At 41.2% G+C, this 22,795-nt stretch overlaps 1 long non-coding RNA gene across 3 annotated transcripts; it reads left to right on the forward strand.

Moving 5' to 3' along the window:
• Nucleotides 1–297: 297 nt before the first annotated feature.
• LOC106018732 (uncharacterized) lies at nucleotides 298–21,851 on the forward strand. 3 transcript variants are annotated; one of them, XR_002404468.4, is made up of 8 exons: nucleotides 298–2,035; nucleotides 5,232–7,567; nucleotides 7,750–7,828; nucleotides 8,485–8,700; nucleotides 8,821–8,885; nucleotides 9,622–9,827; nucleotides 9,984–10,089; nucleotides 14,278–21,851. It is a non-coding gene; the product is annotated as an uncharacterized lncRNA (long non-coding RNA). The 3 variants fall into 3 exon arrangements; XR_011808307.1 differs by having other exon boundaries at nucleotides 298–1,334; nucleotides 1,929–2,035; nucleotides 5,232–7,828; XR_011808306.1 differs by having other exon boundaries at nucleotides 5,232–7,828.
• The last annotated feature ends 944 nt before the right edge of the window (nucleotides 21,852–22,795 follow it).

Raw genomic sequence — 22,795 nt, forward strand, 5'->3', positions numbered from 1 at the left:
AAGCATTGACAGGGTCTCACTCTTTCTGCACAGCCACCCAGGGCTCTTCTGAAGATAGTCAAGAAATCTGTGCAAGCTTTGTTATTTCTGAGGACTCTGTATCTTTGTCAAATTTGGTTGAGCTCAAGCAAGAGATTCAAAACTTGAGGAAAGATGTAAGTAGACACAAAATGATACAGATGCAGTATGATGCTATAAATCTTATTTCCTTAGTAAAAAAAAAAAAAAAAAGCTATAAGTATTTTTCAAAGGCAAGTTTTCTATAGTAAAAATGAAAAAAAAAAAAAATCCATTTAAAATGACAGGTTAGTTTTCTTGTAAAAATTTAGCCAAAATATGTTTGAAGGCCAAGCAATTTGTTTGTTGGACAGGAACATTTTCCACTCTCATCAAGTTCAGCCTGTGCTCCTTGTGAGACAAAGAAATTTTCCTCTCTTCTCCAGACCTAGTGCAGACCTCTTGTTTAGCCTTGACTGAGGTGACTTGGCATAGGTTAGTGGGGGATTTTGGGTCAGTGCTCTCATTGGTACCGGTAAGAAGTCCTTCATGTTGTTCACTGCAGAGATGAGCATAGCTCCCTGGACCTGGTGCTAGTCTGTAAGTACAGATCGGAGTGAATGGCTTACTGCAAGGTAGCATCTAACATTTGTATATACTGAGTATCATTTGCCTGTCACTCAAAAAAACTTTGTTCACCATTAATTCAATTGTATCTTGTAGCTCTCCTTTTTAGCGTGCTGCTTCTCCATGGAATAGAAAAAATAAATACTTCCTCTGAGATGAATCCCTATGCCTGCCCTTTTACGAGTAAATGCTCTTTTTGCTCCTATCCTCTTGACAGCATCAAAAGTTGCTCTGCCAAGAGAGCAGAAAGTAGCAGACTTCACATGACAATCATCCCACAGAGAAAGACAAAGCACAGAGCTTTTTGACTTATTGGTGCTATCACCTCTTATGAAGCAGTAAATTGTTGCAAAGACAAGATGATAAGGAAGTGCATCTAAGACGTAGGAAGCAGCCAAGTATAAAGGTCTTCTTTCTTGTCAAAGATCCAACAAGGCCTGGCATCTGCTTCAGCATCTAAAGCAGAGGACTTCCTATGGACACAGATGTCAAGCAGTGGATCTTTGATAGCGTCTTGGTAGCTGGAGGCAATACACCTGTCTTCTGCCTTTAAGTTTCTGCTCTTGCTAATTTTTCCTGTTAGCTGCAGCTCTGAAGTGAAGTATCCTAGCTTGCTTGACAGTCTTGGTACAAAATCTCCAGCTGAGGCACCTGCCAAGAGGAGGAGTCAGGAAGACAACTTGCACTAGAGGGAGGTTGCACATGGACTGGTGAGAAGGAGAAAAGCGATGCCTCTCGTGGATTGGCATGGGCTGCTTTGGGGTGGCTTCTTTAAACAGCAGAGGTGTTGCTGGGTGGGCTGGCATGTGCTCTTTACTCTGGAAGACTGTGGTTATCCTCCTTATTGTTTTGACAGAAGCTGCCAATTTTTGTTTCCTAAGTATACCAAGGAATAACATCAATAATAACAATAACATTAGCTAGGAAAGCAAAAAGGGTTGGGGTTTCACTAAAATATCTTTTCCCTCAATATAAAGTATGGTTGAAACTGTCTAAATACAATGAGGATTTTATATCAATATGCCCATACAAATTAAAAAAATACGTATGCATGTACATATATAGAAAAATTACTTCATGGTTAGTCTCTTCCACTTTGACCATGAGTTCTTAGCATAAGAAAGTAACAAGTAGGTATTAGGTGGGCTGCAAAACACAAACTAACCTCTTAGCACAAGTATTTCCTTGCAAAAAGGAGGTCTCTTGGGCTGCAAGGCACTGACAATCAACCAGTTCAGTGCCCCAGTGCAGGAGGGTCACTGCCAGCCTATTGGGACGGTCACATCTGTGCTTCTGCCTGACAGAAAGTGATCAGAAAGGAGGCATGGGCTCTGACGTCCAGCATGGCCAGACACCAGCCAAATCAAGCCAGAAGATAACATGGAAAGGAGAGAAACTCTAGATCTATAGAGTAAGTAGCCTTTGCTTATCTAGGTATGCATGCTTATCCTGTCAGTGTTAAGGAAGATAATGTTTAAAAAAAAAAAAAAGTTCATTCTCATATGCCAAATAAATATATCATGGTATTGCCTGTAGCTGTTGGTGAAAAACAACTCTCCATTAAAAATGTGGCTTCATTTAAATCAAAGTATTTTTCAGAAGTTTGATTCTTGACTTTTTATGGCAAAAATTCAAAACAGTATTTCCATAAAGATGGAGCATTTCATTTGATATGTCAGTTGAAGTATTGTAAATTAATACTATACATTATCTGTGTACTATTAGACATATCAAAGATGTACTATTGCAACACAGATTGTCATATAAAACCAAAGTGAAATGATTCAGAGCAAAATATTTTTAAATGGTCCTTTACTGATTTATTTTTTTAAGAGTTTGCAATTGCAGGAAATACTTATTCCACAAGTAGCTTTTATTCTAACTGGAAACTAGAGTTATTGAAATGAGGAATAGCCTGCAAACAAAAATTTCAGTTCCCAGCTGGCTCTGTACACTGGTTTATCGACTTATTTTTGGACTCCAATGAAACAATCCATGGCAAAGACAGTAGATAGCCCTAGGAATTTGTGCAGGCTATAGAGTCTTTCAGTCGTGGGCTGCCGGTTCAAATCCAGGGGGCCTGCATGGGAACAAGGAAAAGTGGATAGCATGACTTCAGCTGTGTGGTATGAGCTTACCTCCCTGGGTGTAGGTGACAGCAACAGAATTAGCATTAATTAGTCTCCTTTGGCATCTTGGCCAAAGTTTGACACAGCAAAGTGGGGAAACCTACTGTGCTGCAGACTGAGCTGTGCTTGCTCTCTGGGTAAAAATATAGCTTTCATTTTCCAGGCCAAATCCAGGCACTTTTCATTAGCACTGTCACTGTGATGCCAAAGGGAAAGCTAAGAGAGCTGCCTAATAACTAGCAAGAACAACAAGAAAGCATCAGACTTGGTAATTGGTTAGAGATAGTACCCTGGGAAGATGGGGACAAAAGGCAGTGAACTGTAACCAGCTACACACTCCAAGGTAACAGGCAGTCAGCACTGGATTAGCAACCAAGGCAACTTTAATAATTTAACTATAGCATTCACAGTAATTTAACCACACTATCCAGAACACAAACATAATGGTGATGTAGTTAATGATGCCAGAATAAAAGTAATATACAAAAAGTTTGTTGAATGCCAGCACAAAAAAGAGTCTCCATGGAGGGGGCTAATATTCAGATTTGTTTTTTTTTTTCTTTTTTTTTCTTTCTCAGCTAACTTGAAAAGCAAGCATTTCGTTTTTAGTAGTTATTTACTATCCAGTAAGTGAAGATGGTCTGTTTCAGAAGTTCTTATTGACAGCTGACTTACAGTGTGTAACAGACTGACACACTTTGCTGTCTGTGAAAACTGAATAACAAATGGTTTTGCTATTTACAAGTCAGAAATGAATCGGTGGATCTGAGTTACAGAGCACACTCCCAAAACATACAAACCCCTCTCTGCATGCACTGCTTGCAAATTCTGCCTTCAAGTTCATATTAGTCAGTAACTCATCCTAATTTGTGGAGGTTGAAAAAAAGAAGTATAAAGTGAGAATGCAGGGATGCCGTAGTTCAAAACAGGCTCTCAAAATTTATTTTATAGCTTGCCTACACACAGAGTCATACCACTCTATTGCTGCGATTAAAATGGTAGAACCTCTCTCTAAGGATTACACCCACCACTTTATTGCTGAAGATGCTATCCTGAATAAAATCCATGATCATCCTCTGTTGCATTCTCTAACTCTGGGAAGTCAAATTCTTTTCCAGAAGTGACAAGGTAAAATGGCTGCTTCTTTTACAACGGGTGCTTTGTGTACATATTCATAGGCAAAGCTTTTACTTTAATGACAAAAAAATGGATTTTTACAATCCTTTACTCCCACTAGCATTGAGGAGTCCATACAGTTAGGAAAAAATGAATTAGATTCGATTGTGGCTCACATCTCCTGATTGAACCACTACTGCAAACTCCTGTTGCAGTAACAAATCCTGCTAATTGTGTTTTGCAAACTAGCTACACAGCCTGAGCTGAAGGAAAATTTAAACTCCCAAAGAATACATTTATTTTTGAATGCATACTGGGTGCTGCTCTCAACTTCAGATTGTAGTGGCCCATGATATAAATTCTGGCACAGATTTGGAGAGCTCTGAGCTGGAAACCAGGCAGATCCCAAGTATCACCATCTGCTGGGAATACTTTTTTTTTTTTTGAGCACTCCTCAATGCTAATGGGACTAAAGGATTGTAAAAATCTATTTAGTAGTTGGCTAACTGTAGTTCTGAGCACATGCTAAAGAAACTGGTTTTCATTCCCATTGAGTGGTTGTCTATGAAAAAACTCTGAAGCCCATTGGAAACATTAGTGTGGTGGTGGTGGATGGGGATAAGGGGGTATTCAACTATAATGCTTAGTTTTTGCTCAGTTTACATGAAAAAAAAATGTGGGAGTAGGTTCCTCTCTGTGGCAGTTGGTTCCTCTCTGTGGGAAACACAGAAGAAAGGATGCAGAGAAAAAGAACATCTCTATGATAGTCCTCCTTCCAGGGACTTCTCTGTCTCAGAAGAGCCCACTGGAGGCCGAGGCACACTGTCCTTGCACATCTTCGAGGACCTTTGCAGCTTTCGTAATTCTTTGAGCACATAGCCATCAATTTGCCTATAAAGGCTGATGTTTGCCACTGCACCTGTGTATTAGCTCTCTGACTCCCGGTGGCCACTTCAGGGAACTTGCACCTCGCACTGTGCTGCACAAGCACACCACAGCTGAGCTTCACAGCTGGATCTTAATGTTTTCCCTAGCTCACTAAGTACACTGTGACAGCAGATACAAGGGTAACCCCAAGTATCCTAGATCTAAAGGACAAAAAAAGTCAGCTCTGTAATGAGGCTTAAAGGAAGGCTAGTTATATCCTTGTTCCACAAAATGTAGCATAAACTCCACCACTCATCTTTTTTGGCCTGAAGCTTTATCTACATGGCAATGTGGTCCTATCATTAGTAATAGCACTCCAGAGCATCTTTTTTGAGTTAACAAAATTGTTAGGCGTGCTATTAATACCACTCATTGCACAGATTGACATGAGAAAGGATTGTCAGTATAAATTTACTTTCTGTGTTATTTTCACAGAATCACAGGATGGCCAAGGTGGGAAGGGACCTCTGAAGATCACCTAGTCCAACCCCCCTGCTGAGCAGGATCACCTAGAGCACATTGGACAGGATAGCATCCGGGTGGGTTTTGGATATCTCTAGAGAAGGAGACCCCACAGCTTCTCTGGGCAGCCTGTCCCAGTGCTCTGTCACCCTCACAGTAAAGAAGTGCCACCTCATATTTAGCTGGAACTTCTTGTACTTCAGTTTGTGCCCATTGCTGCTCATCCTCTCACTGGGCACAACTGAAAAGAGACCGGCTCTATTAAAGTGCTACTAAAGTAGAGCTACGGGCTCTACTAAAAGAGACTTCCTCCTCACTACTTTGGTCTGTGGCAAATTTCTGTCCTGAGTTTTGTGCTTGGCACTACATGGGTGCCCAGGAAGGAGTCCTGGGTGTCCTTAACCTGTCAGTTATCTTTACCTGACCACAGCATCTGCTAGAGAGCCAGGTTGGAATACAGTGAGTTAATTTGAAATTTAAGAAATTAAGAAATTTAAGTTTCTGTAACTGAAAGGAGAAGAAATCTACAGGGAAAAAAAAAAAAAAAAGCTGTGATTGCTCTATATCCATTCTGTCTACTTAAACTCTTAGGTACTTATACTGGGCCTACTGCAGTGATACTCTAAGTCAGGCTGCTCAGTCAGACTGTGCTCTTCACATCCTTCTTTGCTTCACATTTTCTTGTCTTTAACTATGACCTTCCCATGGATGTGCTTGGATGATTTTTCCTTCTCATTCCAGTTTGTCTTATCCTTTCCTCTCACTACTTATCTTTGAGGAGCAGAAACCAGCCTTGGCTTGCTACTGAGAAAAACAGATACAAAGAAATGCCTTCAACATCTCCCTCTGAGGCCCTCATGTCACAGCCAGCAGAGGAGTTTGTGCTAAATTGCCATAACAGAATATCTTCAGCTACGAGCTCCATCCAGCCTCAGTAGGCATTGATAGGCAAAGACATGCAATAGAAGAAACCACTTAGGAAATCTCTGCAGAAGTGATGTTGGCAGGTGACTAGGAAGCCCTAATCCCTTTGGATCGGGACAAAACCACATGCTAAAAGACTCGATCTTTGGATTATGGAGAAAATTAAGATTCTTGCCAAGATCCCTTGATTGTTTCAGAAGAACTGGGTTAGTCAGAAAGGCTTCTTGTTACAGGTCACTTTTAGTCTTGAAGGTTATCTTCTGAAAACAAGAGCAGCCTTTGCTATCAGTTTGATGTGTGCAATTTTGTTGTGTGCATCCTTTCCCAACCAATTGAGTAGCTATGCTCAGTAATGTCAAACCCCCACTGGATTTCAAACACACTATAGTACATCTACCTCCAGGTATCTCAGTGATAGAAATGACGGTGCCTGCAATTATTGCATTGTGATTAATTTAAAATGCATTTACTGATTTTGCAGGACCTTCAGGGTTTGCATGAAGTTTTTTAAAATGATTTAGGATCCTTCAAAGAAGCCTACTACAAAAAGAAAATGTTACTTATACAAAACACTTCATGATGCCGTGGAAAGAATAGCCCTATTCAGACCATTTATAATTGTGCACAAGTGGATTTATGATTCAACAGTGAGCAAGTTAAACTGCCTGTTAGTCAGATGTAATAGCCAGTGCCAGCTGCACCAGAAGCTCTCTTCCTATATGTTTAATAGGCAGGGGTAAGGGCTATATTTAGATTCACAAGAAGCATCCAGCATTGCAATATGTAGTGATATCTTCATGGAGTAGTGAAGCTACTTTCTCTAATATGGGGGGGTGGAGAGGAGGACATTCCCCAAATAAAATAAAAGCAATCTTTGCCAATTTAAAACATCTGTTTTGGAGGGGGTACTCCTGTGGGTCTCCTTTTATTATTTTTTTTTTTTTTAGCTTTTAATTAGTCTGTTCTTAACTGCTCCGCATGACAAAACATCACTCTTTCCAACCCAGGGGGAAAAGACTGAGGTTCCTGTTTGACTATCCCAGTGCTTTTCTGACAGCTGAATGTACTGCTAACTTTGAATTATTTTTTTTTTATTATTATTATTTTTTCCTCCTTGGAGCTCTTCTGCTGTGAAGCCCTTCAATGATATGCCAGGGACATTGTTTTTCTTGGGCAACGGAGATACTGCTTGCAACAGGCGAGGATGAGTTGGTGGTGTTGCAGCCAATAACAACCTGTGTGTAGTAGTAATTCCACCTACTTTGGGGATCTTTCTGTCAGAGGATCTCACTCATTGATACTTACAAAAAGATGACATGAAGCTGATCTCTGGAAGAGAAGTAAGGAAGAAGACTGAGCTGGTGTTAAACCCCAAGGAAATCAAAGTGAGTGCCTAAGTGTCTCATCGTCCTTTCCCATCAGTTCTCAGTGCACAACGGGACAGCAGTCCTTCTGAGAGCCTCTAGGGGCTACTCCAGTTCAATAAATAACAGTAAATAAAACGCAAAACCACTTTTGAGTCTGATAAGGGCTGTGTTAATTTCTGGTGTAATATCTTTGACTTCAGAGGAGTTAAGTGGAATGGACCTTGTCCCACTGAGCCTTGGTGTCTGCTCTCACATTGCCATGGAGGATAATGGATGACAGTGAGTACAGTGTATCCTCTTAGGACACAGTGTTTTGTATTGTTTTCATGGGGGAGAAATTAGTCTTTTGGTGCTCTTTATTGCTTTGTTCCCTGCTTTCTGCTAATATTATAAATGTTGCATCTTTAGCTCATGCTGAGATCTGCACAGAACACACAAACTTGTGTAAGCAGTTATTTCACTCTTTGCTAACACTCTTTTGAAATCTGCTTTTATTCATGTTAATAAGAATCAATGTTTTACTAATTTGTTCTTTAAAGATACCATACACCCTTGATAATTCTCTTCCACCACATGGGGTTTGGTTCACTGTGAAGTGTCATATGCAATGTATGAAGCATGGAGAGAGAGCACATATACCAGAGAATGGGCGAGCACACGCTTCTGAGTGCAGTGTATTTAAGAAACTCAGACTTTAGGAGAAAATCTCTACAGGATATCAAAGCAAATTTCAATCCAAGAAGGTTTCGCTGTGTCAATAGATGTAGCACAAGGGCTGCCTGTTGTTTCACAAACAATGAATCTTCTCCAGCCTATAAATAATGTAAAGACAAGTCTCAGGATTTTTAAAAAATTCTGCTAGCTTGAGGCTACCTACCCAGCATGCCTCCTTGTTTACAACTTCCAGTACAAACATATATTCTGTTTGTTTTCAGATAAAACATCAGCTTTCCTGACTTCTGGAATTAACCTCTAATACATATTAGCAGCAGCCTTTCAAGTAGTTTTTGCATACACAGGCTTTCGGTAATGTGACCACACAGGGGTGTGCTCTGACACCGCCTAGAGGTGAGCTCCTTGGTGTTAGGTGTGCAGTGCTAACGAGATGTCACAAGCAGCTGCTCATCACTTGGCAAACATCTGCCGCTCAGGTAAGCACTCTAAAAGCCATTTACAAATATCAAATGAAACAGCACTCTAAGTAGATCTGGGAATGCAAAGGGGGGCTACACAAAGGGCTGGTTTTGTGAAATTCAATTGTTTGTTCACAGGTAGCAGGTCTGTTGTCATCCTAGGCATGTGAGGGCTTGAATCCCCAGCATCTACAGGAGTGCAGGTGAGTGCCCTGACTACCTGAGTTCTCCTCCCATGACATTTGTCTCTCATCCAGTAGTTTTGATATTCTTTTTTTCGGTATAGATGTGGTAAGCCCAGTGGAGAGAGCCTCTGCTTAGTGTAGCTTGTCTTGCCAAGGTTAGGGCCCCCTTCCATAGTACAGACACATCAGCCTGAACCCTGGCAGGCTATAGAGGGCATAACTCCCATGCCTGCTGCTTCCTAAAGGGCTGGCTCTCATACAAAATACATTTGCCTGTCTCTGTTGTGTAGTGTCTGAACCTGTAACTCTGTCTGGGGTGTAGTCTAAGACAAGTATTCATCTGTGTAGGTTTTAGACTGATTAGGATGGAGATGCTCATGAAGACAGTGGTAAAGCATTGGAACAGGCTGTCCAGGGAAGTGGTAGACTCCCTGTCCCTGGTGGTATTTAAGAGATGTGTACATGTGGCACTAAAGGATGTGTTTCAGTGATGGGATTCTGTAGGTCAGGTTGATGGTTTGATTTGATGATCTTGAAGATCTTTCCCAACCTAAATAATTCTGTGATTATATGATTCTATGCTCAAACTAAAGGTGCTTTTATTTAGTCAGAGAAACAGAACCTCGGGTATCTCTAGAGCTTAAGGAAAGGAAAACAAAATGCAAGTCATTGATAGAGTGTAGTCAGGAAGGGAGATTTTGATAGCAATTTTGGACTTTATCACTTAAAAATGCTTAAATCCATTTTCTTCCAGTTTCAGGCACTTTCACTTTTTATTAGAAGTCTCCTGAAACACATCATTTCAAAACAGAAGGACATATGACAAAACAGAATTTGGATCGAGGACAATTTAATCTATGGCTCTGTCTACTACAGTTTACATGACAAAACTATAATGAGGAAAGGCTTCTGTCTAGGACTGAAGTCTTGCCTACCTCTTAATGTCTTCAGAGCTCTATGGTATTAACCTCTCTGTTTTCCTGGGGGTGTTTTTTTGTTTGTTTTGTTCTGTATGTTTGTTTGTTCTGTATGTTTGTTTGTTTGTTTGTTTTTTAATGTTTCCGAGGTTTTCAAAAGTGAATGCAAATTGCTTATAAGTACATTTTTGGGTTCAAGGAGGAACAAATGGATCCCTCCAACGCAACCTGAGAGACCAAGAGAATGGCAGATTATAATCAACAGCAAAGAGCTGGATTGAGTTGGGGCCAGCTGAGGAACAGCTGTAAGTCATAAACATCTGATAGCTTTCTGATGCTCTATGGGAAGGAGTGTCCACCTAGCTCTTACCAAGATTGAATCTTGGCTGACAGACACCCATTTTTTTGAAAGCAGCACAGCAAACTGCTCAGCCAAATTCAGTGACCAGGCACAGAGGGTAAATTCCCTGCTTCCCTGCTTCTTGCTGATTCACTCAGGAGATAACAGCAGCAGTTTCTTGGATTAACTATGGTTGTGGCTGTTGTGCCAGTGAAACCCATTTAGGAGCTTTCAGTCTGGCACTTGTATAATCAGGAAGTATGCTCGCTTGTAAGTGGAAAAAAACTTGGAGTTGTATGAATTTAAAAAAGCAGCAAAGGGGAGGGAAGGATCACAAAGTCAGCTGCTATTGCTACTGGTCCCCCGGAAGGTGATCTGTTCTTGGGCTTTCATTAACTCTTGAAGGTTTTCCAGGTGCTTATCTAATCTCAAGGCTGTACATATCCAGCTGAAGTATTACTTCCTTACTGCCCAAGTCAGGTTTTGTGTTCTACAAATGCTCTACAGGAATATCATTATAAATCCATAGCTGAAAGAGTCTGTGCATCTTAAGTGCTCTTTGGTTTGCCACCTCTGAATATTCTGCCAGAAGAGATTTAGAACATTGGCTCTGTAAATGCTTTCATGTCAAGACTAAAGGCAACACTTGTTTAATTCATTCTTTGACCCAACAGTAGCTTTATCTTAGGTTATCACTTGTTAAGCTCTCCAGAATGTTTTAAACATGAAGGGGGCTGCTGCGTATATACATCCACTGTACTGTATTTTACTTGTACAAATTTGACAGTAGTGATTCATATACATCAAAACCATTTCCTTTCCATGCTGCAAATAATGCTTTACTTTAGCTCCATTCACAGATTCACATAGAGGACATATAACTTGTTCTAGGGAAAGAAAAGAAAAAAAAAAAAAAAAGAGAGAGAGAGAGAAAATTGCATTTATTCTCTGTCTGATATCCTCTATCCAATTTGTAAATCTGTATTTTAGGTCACAAGAGCTCAAAGGTGTTTATACTGTTATATACTCGTGTGTATGAGAGAGATTCTTTGTGTGTATATATAAATATATATGTATATATGTTTGAGTACACACATTTATAAATAAAAATACACATAGATATGAGACTAGTTGCAGTAATGATATATGCTGCAGTATAAATGAAGGACTGGATTTATACATCAAATATACTGCAACCTGATTAGAATAACAAGCAAAGGGGCAGAGTGGTTTGCTCTACATCATCCATTGGCGGTGCAAAACCGAAATAATTACACTATTCTGTGTAAACCCATCTGTTCTGCCAGCATGGGATTTATCCCTAAATTGTCAAACAACTGCAGTTGTATTTAGAATCAGCAGCTGACCGTGACCCCCAGAAGTGAGGTCAACAGAATCATTCTGGATTTGCATCATAGAACAAGAGTCAGAAACTCAACAGTTTTGTGTTAGAAAGAGTTACAGGGCCAATTTGTTAACAGTTTGTGTTCACTCACAACAATGATGGTTTCTACACCATAGGACATATCGTCCAAACATTGTTTCATCCAGACACCACACTATTGTATTGTAGCCTGATGCCTCACTCTCTCAATGTCATGACAAGATCTTAGTATCTGTTGCCTCATATTTTTGTTCTGAAAAAAAAAAAAAAAAAGTTTTATTTTGGGTAGAGATAGAGAGGGATCCACAACATCCTGTAACAAATTCCCCAATCCAGATAGACATGGGAGCATGGACTGCAATGCAGACAGACAGAGCACCTCAGCCCTGTGCAGAGAGGTGGGTGCTATTTCAGATAGTTTGATCTCAACATCCGTCTAGTCTTCTTGTTACCTGCTGTGACATCCAGACCAAAATATTTATCAAGCATGCAATATACCAGAATGAAAGTACAAGCCTCAGTGTCAGCTCAGGGAATATAACACCATCAAGAGAGTTGATAATACTTTAAAGAGAAAATACCTGCATCAGTCCCTAGCATACCTGTGACTAACAAGTCAGGGATCAGGGAGCCAGTGCTATTGGTGGCTGTGCTGTGTTGCAGAAGCTCACACAACTCTTAAAACCCAGTGCCAGTCGGTCAGGCCTTGGGCACTGACAGCAGCAGACCTCTCTCAGATGTCTCGGCCCAGCGATTTCTCAAAGAGATATGTTAACAGGAGTAACATGAAGAAAATACCCTGAGTAAAAGCATGGAAAAGCTAAAGCTCTGTCAGGGAGGAGTTGTGGAAGACAGTTAGACAAGGTTTAAAAGATCTTTGTTACAGCACGTAACGGTTGCCAGCAGCAAGGGGGACATGTAGAAGATAGCATTCTTTTTGACACTTGCTTGTTTTAAAGCACTTGATATTTATAATATTTTTCAGTTAGTGCATGCAGCAATGGCTAACTATGAAAATGCAATACAGAACTTCAGATAGCACATGTCACACACAGAATTAACTCTGACAACATTTTTATTTATGTATTTTAATGAAGAGTCACAGATGAGGTTTTCTAGGGGTGAGGACATGGCTTTGGAGTTCTGGGGGCTGAGTTTCTTGCAACAGAGTTTGCTGTGATTAAGGTCTGAGACAAAAAAAAGAGGTTGAGCAAGAACTGTATGCTGGAATGGCTTGGAAGTGTCCCCAACTAACAACAACAACCAAACAGAGACTGGTACCTAAAGTGGGATTCATCTCCTCTAGTCGCAGCTGTCAAAAAGCTGGATGTCTGGTCTGCCATAATCTCTCAGGCACCAGCAAAAAAGGCAGCTGCAGAGGTTAATGAATCCCAGCTACTTGGAAAACAGCTTAAAACAGAAAGATCTGCCCTCCTAAGGGAGGAAAACCAAATAACATGGATGAGACATCCTTACTTTTTCCACAGCTCCAGTAACATGAAATGAATCTCACTTACTATACAGGCTGATGCTCATGGGGGAAAAAAAAAAAAAACAAAACCAAAACAAAACAAAACAAACAAACAAAAAAAAAATCAGTGCTCTAACACAATGGGCATGCTGGAACAGCCAAAATGCTGTTATTTGTGTGTGCTTGGGGTAAGAGGGACAGTCAAAAAGAAAACACTTTTTTTTTTTTTGTAAAGTATCACAACACCAGTTGTGGAAGGTGGACAGACAGTGCTAAGCGTTTCTGTTTAAGCTCAAGTTCTGTGCCATTAAATCTAAGGGTGTTCAACCACTGTATTAAGTGGGAAAGTTACTGAGCCTTGGACCAGTTGAACTGAGGTCACTGAAGCACCTGAAACCAGAAAAACTTTCAGTTGCTATCATTTATTTTCCTTTTGAGTTCAGAAGTGCTTCTATTTAAATTTGCTACCATAACCCATAACAAAGTAAATCCATAGCTCACACTGAACAACAAAACCTCTCTTAAGAAACTGCACATATTTTTAGGAGGAGTAAACAGTTAGAAAGCCCTAAGGCCAGCTGATGCTAATGCTTTCCTGTTCAATGCATGGAATTGTCTCAAATAAATAAATAAATGAGCTGTCAGTCCTGTGCTTAAAGTTGCATTAATGTCAAACCCATGAAAAGGGTAAGTATGTAACATACCATGCTCCACCAGCACTGAGGCAATGACATATTTTTTAGAGTGTGAGTAGAAGAAATTATTTCAGCCATATATTTTGAATATCTGTTTGAAGCTATCACTTTGGAGTGAATAAAATGTGTTTTATCCTTGCTAAGTCTGCAATCAAGTCTAGCACTGTGCCTTAGCGGGCTAATGTTCTCGTCGCTTCAACTTTCCTGCTTGGCAGGGGATCAGCCTCTCTTTGCTGCTCATATTGAGCAGACAAACTTGCAGATTTCAATCCTGCTGGCATGTGTTTCTGAAATAGATGGGCTATAATGTACCTTTTGGCCTGACAAGAAGACTGTGATTCTGGGAGCATTCCCCTCAGCCAGTGTAGGACCTTAGAGAGGGGCTGATGTTCTGTCACCATCAATGTCATTACAAACAATGTGGTGCCTTAGCAAAATGCTTAAAACACATGCAGAGAACTAAATTAGCCATGGCAAGAACAACAACAAAACTCAGCCTACAACCCTTTACAAAAAAATATTCAGATGAAAGCCGTCAGACTAAATAACTTGAACATGAATGTAATTATTATTTTTTCTTTCTTTCTTTATATTTCTTTACAGGTCATCTAAGAAGAGAAAACAGCAGTGCTGCACCTTTAACGTAGTTTTAATACATATTCAATGTACCTTCAATTACTGCCTGAGTAATCAGTGTGGATGCAAATCAAATGTGGAACAACAGAATGATTTTCTGGGCTTCCTCAGGGGACTGGACTTTGGAAGTAGTAGCACTGTGTTGTGTTTCATGCAACTTTGTAAAAAGAGGGAAGGAGAGAGCTGAGAATAGTAGGCAGTGGAAGCCTTCCAAACATGCTATATTGCTAGCTGTGCACGTAGGAGAATCTACATTAGCACTGCAACCTTCAACTGCTGTGATTTGCCAATCACAGTTTTGGAAGTGATACTTCCTTGCTCTTTGTGCCCTGAGGGAAGTCTCTGTGCATTACCCTGCTGCCTGCTTGAGTGAATCCTTTATAGCAGAATAAACCTGACCATGAGAAACAACGAATATTTTCAAGCCAAACACCCATAAAGAGACTTGTGTTTGTAGCAAGAGTTTCACTCCAGAGATCCCACATTATTCTTCTCATACTTTTATCCAGAAGCTACCCTGTTGTGACCACTCTTTTTCAGAGTACCCCAGAGACCTTCTTGTGATTGCCAAACCACTCTCCTTCATGTTTGAAAAGTTCTGGAGTCAGGTGAAGTTCCTGGTGACTGGAAAAAGGGAAACATCACTCCCATTTTTAAAAAGATAGACAGGAGACCTGGGGAACTACAGACCAGTGAGCCTCACCTCTGTGCCTGGCAAGGTCATGGAACAGATCCTCCTGGAAGCAATGTCAAGGCACGTGCAAGACAAGGAGGTGATCTGAGACAGCCAGCATGGTTTCACCAAGACAAATAGTACCTGACCGATCTGGTGGCCTCCTATGTTGAAGTCACTGCATCAGTCAACAAGGGAGGCCCAACCAATATCATCTACCTGGACTTCTGTAAAGCCTTGGAGACAGTCCCACGTGACATCCTTATCTGTAGGGTGGACTGTTCGTTGCATAAGGAATTGACAGCATGGTTGCAGCCAGAGATTTGCAGTCAAAGATTCTATGTCCAGGTGGAAGCCAGTGATAGGTGGCTTCCTCATGTGAATATTGGATATGAGGAATATTGAATATGAGGAATATCCTGTGGATATTCCTCAGGGATCCATTCTGATACCAGTGCCCGTGTGGGCCCATGTGAGCCTAATGAGGTTCAAGAAGTCTAAGTGTAAGGTGCTGCACATGAGTCAAGGCAATCCCATGAGTACAGACTGGGAGAAGAGCTCATGGAGAGCAGCCCTGCAGAGAAGGACTTGGGGATTCTGGTGGACAAAAAAAGCTCTACATGAGCCAGCAGTGTGCGACTGCAGCCCTGAAGGCCAACTGCACCCTAGGCTTCATCAAGAGCAGGTTGAGGCAGGTGATTGTCCCTCTCTGCTCTGCCCTTGTGAGGCCCCACCTGAAGTGCTGCATCTAGGTCTGGGGTCCACAGCACAAGAAGGATGTTGATCTGTTAGAATGGGTCCAGAGGAGGGCCACGAAGATGATCAAGGGTCTGGAGCACCTCTCCTACAAAGAAAGGCAGAGAGAGAGCTGGGGCTGTTCAGCCTAGAAAAGAGAAGTGTCTGGGGAGACCTCATTGCAACCTTTCAGTACTTAAAGGGAGCTTATAGAAAAGATGGATAGTGACTTTTTACACAGCCAGAGAGTGATTGGATGAGGGGGAATGGTTTTAAACTAAAAGAGGGAAAATTTAGGCTAGAAATCGGAAGAAATTTCTTTCTCAAAGGGTGGTGAGGTACTGGAACAAGTTGCCCAGAGGTTGTGGATGCCCCATCCCTGGAAGTATTCAAGACCAGATTGGATGAAGCCATGGGCAACCTGATCTACTAGGTGGCATTCCTGCCCATGGCAGGGGGGTTGGAACTAGATGGTCTTTAAGGTCCCTTCCAACCCAAGCCATTCTTTGATTCTATGATAACATGCAGTGTGGAGCTTGCTGTCAGCCTCAGAGAATTAAGCAGCAATTACTCCAGCACCTTTCTGATACACGGTCAACTCCTGTGATGCCACCATTACTCAGAGAATCTGAAATGTGCTAGTAGAGTTTTTATGAAACTTAAAATTAGGAAAATGGTTTGAGTATTACTTGGCTCAGGCAAACCAGGTGAAAGACTGAGGATTGCTGGATGAGGGATGATTTCTGTGGAAATCAGAACATGGATGTCAAAGGTTCAGTTGTCTTTCTGTGTTTCAGATTCCTGAACCCTGTGCTTCCCCTGCTCCTATTAACATAAGTGAGGGCAGTCTCAGCTAGTGGTTCTTGGTATTCACATTTTCTGTTTGGAGGATACAGCCCACATCAGTCAAAGCTTGTGAGTGACAGGGAAATTTGCATAGGAAACATTAACCTTCTGTTCAGCTATATCTGGTTAAAAAAGGCTCCCCTTCTGATTGTCATTCCAAAGGTCCACAGCTTTCTGGGTAGATAAGGGACTATATTTATTATCATTTGCCTTCTCCTGTGACTCAGCAGCAAGCAGGCTGAGGTTCACAAACAAAAGTAAAATGACATCAGCAGTTGTCAAATAGAAAAAGGCAAAGCTGACAAAGGCATTTTGCTTTAATGCTTCTAAGCGGATATTGCAAATCACAAGAGTGTACACACAGACACCACACACACAGTGGAATAGTCATCATGAAATTCTAAAACACTTGCCAGCGTCTACATCTTTGAGAAGGAAAAGTCAGTGCCTGGCTCAATAGTAACTTGTATTTTAAGATCAGGTGATCAAAGATAAGCACAGCCGCTGCAGCAGCAGCAGCTGAGCTAGTGAGCCCTCAATCTGGGATGGAGCCACAGGTGGCAGCCAGGCCTGCAGCACTGACTTGTGGCCTCTGTGTTGTAAAAGATCTCAACAGCCCACGGAGATGCTGTAGGCAATGTCAGTCATGCCAGGCACTTCTTTGCTGTCTCAGCTATTTTCTGCATAGCTAGTACTGAGGGAACAGGAACGGATAAAAGCAGGGTAGCCATGGATCTCTTACTGCACTACTCTGCTGATGATCACTGAGCTCCTACCAATGACTGAGCCACCTACATTCCCACATTATCTGCACACATGTCCACTGATGTTAAACTTGGATTGGGGGCCATATGCCAAGCTTTTTTGGAACGGCACTAGAAGCACTGTTGAGCATACTGCCCTGCAGTATACTGCTACCACAGGGTACAGTCAAAAAAAATCAGCAAGTTCCTCACCAGTGACTGATAAGTTTCTCTGTCTCTCTCTTCTTTTTTGTGTGACTTAGAGAATCTAGAGTCTAATCCTACCCACAGATCAGCTTTTTGCTATAATCTGGTACCTTGTTTGACATTTCCTTATTTAATCAGCTCACCAATTATTTTCCCTTTTACAGAATGATGAGTAAATGAGGGCCACTCAAAGGAGAATTGATCAGAGTTTGTTCCTCAAACAGAGCCTAATCAAACCTTTTCCTCAGGCTCAGTGGATGTCACTCAGCTGTAAAAGACAGGTGCTCAGAAATCTCTGTCCTTTTCTCTCCTCTTTCCTCCAAGCTCTAACCAGAAAGAATATAGGCCTGAAATACAGCAAGAGAGACTTTCACTATGGGCTTATATTCCTTGACCTCTTCTTCCTTTTCTGTTGTTCCTAGATTCCCTTGATCAGGAGTCTCTTGATCTTTTGGTTCTGAAAGTCATCTCACCAAGTTTCAAACATATCCAGTCATTCATAACTTCTCCCTTCGAGAAATGTGTCAAGTTCCTTTTGCATGTTTATTTCTGATCCTCTTTGCAGATATGTTTAAGAGCTTCCCTACATTAACATTCCTACCCTTCACCTTGCTTCAGAAGATTCCATTTTCTTTTCAAAAATAAATGCCAGATTTGTTTTTGATCTCAGGAGTAAAAGTGTCTTTTTACCTCTGTTTTTGCATAGCTGTGAGTAAGCATTGTCAGTTTTGAAGCCTCCAGCTCACAGTATTTTCTGCTTGAACAGAAGTTGAAGCAAAGCCCAAGCATGTATTTTTCACCTTAGATAATATGCCAGTTCTCTAAGGGCAAGAGGCTCAACAGGTAAATTGACATGGATTTTACAGAAATCAGCTATCTAAGTTACACCAGCTGAGACTCTAGCTGGAGAAATCAAAAGCAATCCTCTCTGGAAAGTAAGTACAGTCATCAGTTGTCTTTAAGTTGCTGCTCCTGTCAGTGCACACTTTCAGCTTGAGGATGTCAAAGACTGTTTTCCTGTATCTTCTCCATATTTTATCTGGTCTTCTTTGCACTTCTTGTGTGTAAACTCTCATCCAGCACTTTCATTTGTCTTGCACCCTGACTCTCAAACTGGGTGTTGAGGTGATCTCTATATGAAAACTGGCTGACACATCCTATGGCTGTCACTGAGCAAGACCGAGTGGCCTCTTTTTCCGCTCAATTGGTTTTTCATACTTCGGTGGCTGTCCTGTTCATTTTTTGGAGGGCCCTCTATCACTGCTTCATTGCCTACACAAAATAGCTTCTGCAGTTGACTAGGCTAAAAGGATCCACGCCCATTTCTCTTCCAGGTTGCCTGATACTCACGCTTTCTTCTTCCCTGATCGTTTATCAGTGACTGAATTAGGTGGTAGGAGATTGAAAGTCCCAACAAATAAACATAAAGTGCTGTCTCCTTGATTTCATTACATCATCCATAATGAACAACATTCTCCTCTTGTGCAGGTGGAAGGGCGTGCATCAGTGCTGCTGCCTGGCCAGAGCTTTGTTGGGAAATGCAGTTTGGCTGAGGGGCCAGGTCCCTGATCAAGAACAAAATCAGGAGAGACTTGAGACCTTTGGAGTGCTGTAATCGTCCTTCAGAATTGAAGTATTTTGTCTACCTTCTTGGTTTGCCAGCTCAGTTTTTTTGACAAAAAATTGAAAAGTTATGTGGAAAGCAGAAACCTTGAATGAAAAATTCACTGCCACTGAAAGCTCCACTCTGTTGCAAAACAGTTTGATGTAAAATTTTTTCCATTGTGTCCAATTAGGAGAAATGTAGAGCTTCCTCTCTACTATGCCAGGGCTCAGAAGGCAAGCTAGCAGTTGTTCTGTATCTTCAGTAACAATTAATGTCTGATTGGCCTATGTGTTCAAGATATAGGTTTGAGAGGAGAGAAAACAAGGCCTAGTTTGCTGAAAGTCCCCTTGAATTCTCCTCAGAAATTTTAAAACTTACCATTCTTTAGGACAAGGATGAAGCTTTTTCTTTTTTTTTTGTTTCTTCCTTAGCTGTTTATGTTGTGTAAAGCCCTATGTTGTGTTCACCCAATTTTTTGGAAAGTTTTCAGGCTTATTTCCAATTCTGATGTTGCACAAGGCATGTGACTTGTTTATGTGATATTTTTCACTGAGATGTATTGAAGTATGCAAATGCCTTTAAGCTTATATGTCTTTAAATAACAACAACAAAAAAAGTAATAATGAGCAGATATGCCATAAAATAATAATAATCACCAGTCCTGTAACAGGACTTTCTCTCTGTAAGACAGAAAGCTGAAACTGCCAGTTGCTGCATGGGCAGCCTCCATGAAACTTTTGTTTCATCTGACCCTCAGTGTTCATTTTAAGCCTGATTTGGCTATCTGGTTTGGGCAGTTTTAATTGCACATGCATTAATCCTTCCTTTAGCAGAGTATGTGCCTTTTAATCTCCAGGACTTCCAGACTCAGTGGGCACTTTATCCCTGCACATCTCCTCTGTTTTGTGCCTGATTACTGGAATATGGACAACATTTGGTGGAGGTGGCACATAAACCCTGTGGCTGCTTTCATCATTCTGTCAAAGGGAGGGAAATAATCAAAGAGCTGCAGCAAGAAAACAAATGGCCAAATAGCTGTTGAAGCAGGAGGTTCCAGCTCGCTGGAGCTCAGCTTATTACAGGCCATATGCCTGAGTGTCTCCTCTCACTGAGTGCTGCACCCAGCTATGGAAACAAGCGTGCAAGCGCCTGTGGTTCGTGAGGTCTGATTTGCTATAGCTGTGCATAACTGCTGAGAACACAGACAGGAAGAACCCGAAGAGGCTGTGGGGCTAATTGAAGAGAGAATCCTTTATGAAATAAAAAATTAAAATACAAATTCCCAAAATATTTATGTAAAGATGCTAATGGGTGATAATTTGTTTTCCAAGCTCACAGCAGATGCTGTTCTTTTAGTACACAGACTATATTCATAAATGATGCAGCTTAACATACGTGGGGAAAAAAAATGATATGCTCTTCTACTTTAAGTATCATGGGGTTGAATTAATAGTTACTCTTGACAGTTACCACTATCTCACACCCTTTCAGCTATGCCCAATGTTTTCAGGGCTGGCTCTGCCAAAATTCATCTCCTGAATGATGGGTGTGTTAAAAAAGCTGAATGACAAAGCTGGAAGGAAACAGGAAGGGTGGAAGTTTTCAACCTAGCGTTTCATTTCTCTTTGCTCAGCAGAGCTCCTCCCAGGAGCACTGAAGGTGCAGGCCCCAGCCAACTATTCATTTGGCTGTTAGGAAATTGGAATAATCTAGCAAAGGCAAGTGACCGTCAACAACCAAGGGACTGCCTTACTGCCCATCTTGTCTGCAAAGTCCTTTGTTTCTCACAGGACTTAACTGCTTAAGGGCTCATTCTAGAAGACATATTCCTGCTAAAGCAGCTTCAATAATTCAGAAAAAGTATTCCTAGTACAAAAAACGAGACATGCACATTTAGTTATTCAGGAGGAGGTACTCCACTGTAACTTCATACTCTGCCCTTAATTCAAATGTATTTCCCTCAAGAAGCTGGTAGTTCTTTTCTTACCATTTCTTCTATGTTTGTAGCCAAGCTATACAGATTCATGGCCTTTTTCTCCACCAGCCTGGGGTATGTCATCTGTATAGTAATACTTTAGTAATACTTCTTTGCGCGCATAATTCACAACACTATACATAATTCAGTACAGCTGTGTCAGTATGCCCACATTTCTTTAAAAGGATGATGACAAGTTCTGTTTCATTTTAGTTATGCTCCCCCTCTATGTGAGAGCCTCCTCTCCTACCTTTGAAACCTTTCACCTTTATTTTCCAATTTGGTTGCCTTTTGCGTCCCCTTTTATATTGCCCACTTGAAAGCTTTTTTACTTTGGTTGTGTGTCTTGCTTAACTTTCCTAGCAGCACATCAAGTAAGGATGTACTTTATAACTAAAATGAGCTGTGATGACAGCTCTGGTCTGTCTCTGTTTTGGTTTGAAATGCTGTTACATGAAATGGTAGGAAGGTGTCTAGACACAGTGCAGGGTAGGCACTGAATACACAGTTATCAGACACTACTAATGCCTCAATGTGAATCTCTGTTGTTTGTCCCAACCCCACCCCCCTTCCCCATGTTAGTTCAGAGGAAAAAAGTATTGTGTGACAGTGTTTTAACCTGCACAGAATGGCTTTAACAGCCTTTCTCTTCTTGTAAGAGTAAGCAAAACTAGACATGGAAAATCTGTTTCTTAAAATTTAAAAAACTCATCTTACCAATTTTATTAAAATTTGCCATTCTTTGCCTCTGTATCACATCAGGGTTCATTAATTATCCTGCTGTCTCTGAACATGGCTCCAAAGAACAGGGTGACCACTTTTTTTAATAAAATTGCAGATTTACAATTTTCCAGCTCACTGAATTGCTAGTGTTTAAATATATTGAGAGGCCAGTGCCAGGCTGCTTCGCCTCCCTGTGCGGCATTTTACTGAGAAGGGGATGGTAGAAGGGTGTGTGAGGACAGGAAGAAAAGCTGTAGAGAAGAAAAAACAGGGCAGACAGACATAATGCCAGAACAATACTTCAAAAACAGGAGGTCTTAGGGTGCCTGAAGAGTCCTGCAGGTCAGGGGTGGCCCAGATCACTTCCTCAGCCCTCCTCTTGCTCCCGGGAGGGAGGAACAAACAATACTTAGAGGGGACGAAGCATGTCTCTCCTGTAAGGTGCAGCCCTTTACTCCAACAATGAGGTGAGGATCAAGTTGGTCTATCATCCTTCAGCCTCTACCTTGCTGGGGGAACAGGAAAACAAGACACAAACTCTGCACTCTGTGTCTCAAATGCAGCTAGGTTTCACATTGGTATGCACAGGTCCAGGATCTGCTTGGTTGGGAAGGGAAAAGATGAGCCCACACAGGATTTTCCTGCTGTTGTCTGAAAAATATATATTTTTTTCCATTTGCATAATTGTAAGTTCCTCTGGCAATGGGGAAAACAGGAAGAAAAGGAGTGAGAGACAAGGTAATGTGACTATATATAGAGAGAGGTGATCTAAATAAAAATATCAGAAGAAAGAAAGATGATGGGAGCTAGTAACAAAGGCAGAGCCAAGGGTTTATGTCTTTGTACCTATAGCTTCTGATCCGGACATATAACTAAGCAACCTCTTGTGGTGGCCTTGCTTGAGCATGACAAACAGCCTTTCTTACAGACACAAAATAAAAAAATATCCAGTTCCTAAAACTCAGCATTTCTTCTCA

Source organism: Anas platyrhynchos, chromosome 3 (assembly GCF_047663525.1).
Source record: "Anas platyrhynchos isolate ZD024472 breed Pekin duck chromosome 3, IASCAAS_PekinDuck_T2T, whole genome shotgun sequence".
NCBI classification, from domain to species: Eukaryota; Metazoa; Chordata; class Aves; order Anseriformes; family Anatidae; genus Anas; species Anas platyrhynchos.